Source organism: Sminthopsis crassicaudata, chromosome 1 (assembly GCF_048593235.1).
Source record: "Sminthopsis crassicaudata isolate SCR6 chromosome 1, ASM4859323v1, whole genome shotgun sequence".
NCBI classification, from domain to species: domain Eukaryota; kingdom Metazoa; phylum Chordata; class Mammalia; order Dasyuromorphia; family Dasyuridae; genus Sminthopsis; species Sminthopsis crassicaudata.
This window is the reverse complement of record NC_133617.1, coordinates 622755718-622761717: the sequence shown is the minus strand read 5'-3', so window position 1 is coordinate 622761717 and position 6000 is coordinate 622755718. Positions and strand designations below refer to the sequence as shown.

General features: G+C 36.1%; 1 pseudogene; it reads left to right on the top strand.

Moving 5' to 3' along the window:
- Positions 1 to 1335: 1335 nt before the first annotated feature.
- LOC141555561 (U3 small nucleolar ribonucleoprotein IMP4-like) overlaps positions 1336 to 6000 on the top strand; it is a 39892-nt pseudogene continuing 35227 nt past the window's right edge.

Sequence of the window (6000 nt, the reverse complement as noted above, 5' to 3'; positions counted from 1 at the left end):
AAACAGAATTTGTGAAATAGAAAAAGAAAATAACTCCTGAAAAAACAGAATTAAGCAATTGGTCAAAAAACTTTTATTACATATTTATTATGTGCTTTGGACTATGCTAGGGATAAAAAGAAAAGCAAAACATATTCTTTCCTCTTGAGGAGCTTGCTTTGGGAGAAGCAACATGCTATGTACAAATAAGTTACATGTGCCATACAAAGATGAAAAAAAGAAAAGCAAGTTTATAATCTGATTGGGGAAGATAACTCGTAAAAGGAAGCTGAATAGCTGAGAAGGCATGATAAAAAGAAGTCACCAGAAATAAGATAGATTTGGAAAGATTTCTTAAAGAAAGAAAGGAAGATTTTAATTGAAATTTGAAGGAACTTAAAGAAGCCAGGAGACAGAGCTAAGAAGAGAGAGCATAATCAAGAAAGGACAACGTATTAAAAAAATGAGGGAGGAACAGAAAAACAATAAAAGTATACAGAAAGACTAAAAAAAATTTGGCAAATTGGCATAGTAACATAACACTATTTAACATTATGGCAAATAGCTTTACATACCAATGCTTTATGGTATAGAGTTCATATGGCAGAGTATGCCACTCAGAACAGTGAATCAGCAAGAAAAAAGTTCTTCTAGGGAGATTCTGTTGAATAAAATATGGAAGTGCATCTGTTTTAAAGAGAATTTTCAAGGATCAGAAGAGGTCTTGACTTCTGTGAGAGTTGGATTTAAGTGAGACAGAGTTGCACAAAGTCATCAGTCTTCTAGCATTACTGAAATCCAGCGGTAAGACAAAAGTCTGATCATGGCCAACCCAAGGATGCAGTGGATGATCTCGGTATCTCCAGTATCCAATTACGCTCTAAGTGGTCCACAGCACCTGGTTTAGCCATCTTCATGATTACACCTCCCTAACTCACTGATGCCTTTGTGTTTTTTCACTTACCCTTAACCTGGCCTAGCCTTTCTGCCAAGATGGTTTACCATAGTGGTGCCCCTGTTATTGGACTGGGGCACCTGTGTGTGCTAGAGTTTCTGGGAATCACAGGTGAGAATTGGATGAAAAGATGGATGATCAACCCTGAAAAAGGCTTGGTAAGCCTTCATAAAGGTACTAGTTCTCCAGTCTTAGAGGAGTTTTAATTTATTTGAGTTTCCAAAGTTTTAAACTTATATAATAAAACATAAAAGTATTAAACTTTAAAATACACATACATACTTTAAAAAATAAGATTCTGTTGCCTGAAAAGAATCATTAACAGAATTTTTTTGCAGCCATCTTGAAAGTCTTCACGATTTATTTGGGGTTTTCTTGGCAAATATATTGGAGTAGTTTTCTATTTCCTTTTCTAGCTCATTTTACAGATGAAGAAACGGAGGCAAACAGGATTAAGTGCACAAGATTCCACAGTTAATAAGTGTCTGATGTTAGATTTGAACTCAGAAAGATGCGTCTTCCTGCATTCAAGCCCAGCCCTCTATCTACCATAGACATAAGTGTCTATGGGCAACCAGAAGACACATGGTAAGTTCTCCTTTGGTAATGGGAGTAGTAGGTTGAAAATGAAACTGTTTATCAGATAGCTGAGTTTTCACTTCAAGTAGCATCTAATCCATAAAGACATAAGACATATTTTCAAATTGATTTAAGGACCATTTTTAAAGACACTTACTTTTTCTCTTGTGCTTATATTTTGTTGAGGAAAAGTCAGACTTTAATCTTCTAAAGTAAACCTTGTTTTAACTTATGAAAGTGCCAGGATATTGCACAGAGCAACAGATATGATGCTAGGCTCTGGTATTTGAATGGCTTTAGCTCCTCCTTCAATTGTATTCTTTCTAATTACTGATCCAATCCATTTCTTTCTTCCTTCCATTCTTCCCCCTCCCCTTTTTGAGTGGGGTTGTAACATTCTATAGTTATAGACCCTAGTTCAACTTTCCCAGTGAACCTCTTGATGCTCAAAAGCTTATGTGATCTGAAGAAGACAGAAGAACAGGGTGGATTTCCTCATGGTAGTGGTTAGTGTAATTCATTGCACATGTCTTGTTGAATATTATTCTCCTGAATATTGTAGGCAGATGAGCCACATGTGTTACATAGAGAGGCCTATATATAGTCCTTCACCAAATGTCCTTAATGCCTCCCTTTGGTGTAGAAGAGACCCTGGGCTATTAGTGGCTTTGCTTATGGATAATGAGCTATATGGAAGTTTACCAATGTAGAACAGGCTTTGAACTATGGTGATAAATTGTTGTGTGAATAATCTTGCTAAGATTATGGGATCACAAGTTCATGGGGTAATAGAGATAGATGGAGAAGACTTAGATGCCCATCTAGTACAACTCCCTCATTTTATAAAGGAGAAAATGGGGCTAGAGGAATTAAATGATTTGTCTAAGGTAATGCAGATAGTAAATATCAGAAATGGGATGTGAATCCAGGTCCTCCAACAACAGAGCTAATATGTTTTCCATTATATTATCCAAAGAAACTCATTACAACATTGACTATATGATTGTCATGGACAATAGATTCTTTTTTTCTTTTTTCTTCCTTTTATTATTCCTTCCTTTTTATTTATCATCTCTTCCTTTGCCCCTACTTTTTTCTTTCTCTTTTGCCTTCCTTTTTCTCTTTCTTCATTTCTCTTCCTTACTTTTTTTTTCTTCCTTTTTAATTGTCCTTTCCTTTCTCCATTTTCTTTCTCTTCTTCCCTTCCTTCTCTTTATCTTCCTTCCTTCTTCCTCTTTCCCTTCCTTCATTCCTCTTCCTTCTTTCCTTTCTTCATCCTTTCACCACCACAACTTTGAAAGATTATCTACATAAGTCATAGAAAATCTGTGCCACTGATGGGCTTATAAACACTGATAAAATTATGGATTTCTAAAGTATTGAAAATTTTAATTTATATTTCCTAACTACAAATAGGTGTGGGTTTGTCTGTATGTACATAATTATCAATAGATATACAGGTATTGCAAGTGTGAAATAACTCCCAAGGTAGGAATTCCTTCTGCCAATACACATTGATCTTCACCCATTACGTAGCTAAGTCCTAAGGAAATGTTTGAAGCACTGACAGCTAGTATCAGAGGAGGGATCTGAACCAAAATCTTTTTGATTTTAAGTCAAGCACTCTGTGCACTTAACTAAACTGTACACACATACATAGAAATATATTATTATGTAACACATGAATATCTATTCTATAGCAGAATTCTAGTCTGGTGTTTTGCTATGCCATGCAGATAATTACGAGTTCCTGAAATCTATGCCAGCCAAGTACTAGTTGTGTTAGTGGGCAATGTTAGCCTGGATATACTTCAAACATGGATTTCATGATGACTAAGATCAGCCTTGCTAATCTCAAAGAGAGTCTGAATAAGAAAGGTGAGCACTAAATGATGATTTTTCTTTTTTGGCCATAGCAACCCACCAAATACTATTTGCACAGGCATTAAAATGTTGTAATCTGAGGCAGAGACAGTTCCTCTGATGAAATCCCCCATCTTCAAATAGATTATTGAACTTATTTTTATATACATTTATTCTGTTAATTCAGATATAAGGAAATGGATTTTTCTAAGAAGAGAGATCAAATGAAAGCAATGAAATGCAAAGAACTCTCACTAAGCACTAAGGGAAATTGCACATTTCGCATGAATTTTAATATGCTTTGGCCATATTTAAAGTTGTGTACATTTTCAAGAATGATAATCTACTTCACACACTTACAGGGTTTCCCTAAATACTAGCTGCTGATTGTTGGCAAGTGGGAAGGAGGAAATTCTCTCCCACTGCCCTCACTCTGCCATTTTTTTAATAGATAAAATGGATCAAAATTGATGCTGAAATGAGACCACCATCATTTCTCAGGCTGCTTACCATGTATGGAGCTCAGAATGATTAGAAAATATGAAACACATGTGAGCAGCCCAGACCCCTTTAGTTAAATCCCATTTATATAGATCAGTTTTCCCATGAGATTTGATGCTGCTGAACTTTTAGCAATTAAAACACACACACACACACACACACACACATACACACATACACACACACACAGAGTCTCTTGCTACAGCCAAAAACATGGATGAGTTAAACCATATCAGATGTAAGGGTTTGTTTTAAATTTTTTTTTCTAAGGGTGTGTATTTAAAGAAAATAGGAAAAGTGGAACTGAGGGAAAGGCTCAGGTCCTGAGGTAGGAAATCTGATCTCTTGCTCTGGTCTGGATATAGGAACTGGTACTATTGATGCCACAGAAGTCAGAGGTCAAGAAATTAGAGTTCCAATGTTAGTTTGTGTGTGCTTTCTGTCTCTATATTTAGGGAAACCCCAAATTCTTGAATCATATTTGGAGTCTTGGAAGGCATAGAGACTGAATATTCAAAGTCAGCTTTGGGCTTGATTTTTGTGGTCAGTAGGGTTCTGGGAGCTACACTTCAGGATTCTGGAATAACAACTTTTAGGAGAGAAATTGCTCAGTAAGGTTTGGAATCTGCTTATCTGCCATGTTCAGAAGCAAAACTCTGAGGCCTAAAATCCCTTCCTTCAAACTGCTAATATTTTCAGTTTCAAGACCATTTGCCCTTGGCTAAATGTAGTTTCCTGTTTCTAAGAAAAGAGGCTTAAAGGGACCTTCAGAAGGCTTCCCAGACAGTCTCACAAGGCTTCATAGACTGCAAACAACTCTTAGAAAACAACAATTTGATGAGTTAAGTGTAAATGGATAAGAGACATATGGATTACATTTTTTGAATACACATGAGCTTAAAATGTAAAGTGGGGTGGAGGGGATGGTTTGGGGGAGAATGCTTGGAAAAATGTGGTTTGGGTCCTGCCAATTGCAAAATCTTTCAGATAAATAATTTGAGATCTTTTGCCTATTCTAGAATGTGACTAATGTCACCCTTTATTTCTATTATGTTGTTATTTTCAAACTCAACATTCATTCTAGTTCTGTTCTGGGTCTTAAGTCACTTTAGCAAAATACTACTTTAAAAGACCTTTTCTTGTGATCTTTATATATTCTGTAAGGATAGGAAAATTGGGGCAAATTTAGGGTCTCAGTATTCATAAACTGAAAAGGATTTAATGAATTTCTGCCAGATCCATCCTTCTACCTATGGACTGAATTATACTCATTTGTTCATTCATCTGTTCATTCATCAGGAGACCTGTGCTTCATGCTGTGAATAAATGGAAAAAGCAAAATAGTCCCTGCTCCTCAAGGAGTTTACATTCTATTGCAAATAAATAACATGTACAGAGAAAAATAAATGCAAAAATAATACAAGAGATAATTTGAGAGTGGGTAGTGGCACTAGCTCTGGGGTAACCAAAATCAATTTCCTTTAAGAGGTGGTCCTTGAGTCTTGAAAGAGATTTTGGGATTCTATAAGGTGTGGGTGAGGAGGAGTGTATTCTAGGTCTAGGGACAGTGTGGGGAAAAAGGTGTAGAAGTTGGAAATGTAGTCACATATTTGAGAAGTAATTGGGGGAGAGGGAGGAGAGAAGGAAAGAGAGAGACACAAGAAAAGAAGGAGGAAGAGGAGGAGATGGAGTAGAAGAGAGGAGAAAGAAGAAGAGAGAGCACCAGCAGATAATGTGTCTTTCACAACACTCCCATTACTCCCAATCAGTCTATATCATGTCCCTGTGCCAGGCTTGTGATCTCTATTTCCTCTTTTTTGTTCATGTGGTCTGTAGTATAGTCCAATGATGAAATCATTTCTGATTCTCCCTTCTTTGACCTTCATCCAAATACATGTCATGTCTCTGACCTCTGAGTTCTATATTTCCTTATATAATATGCCTTCATAATACTTTTACAATATGCTTCCAACCCCGATATATTTAATTTATCTTGTTTCTTTTGAATAAAGCATACTTATTCTGAGACATAGGCTAGTAATGAATTTTATCCTATCAAATTAGTGATATCTGTGAGGTCAAATTTGTTAAATCTCTTGTTTATTGCCTGAACTTTGGAATTT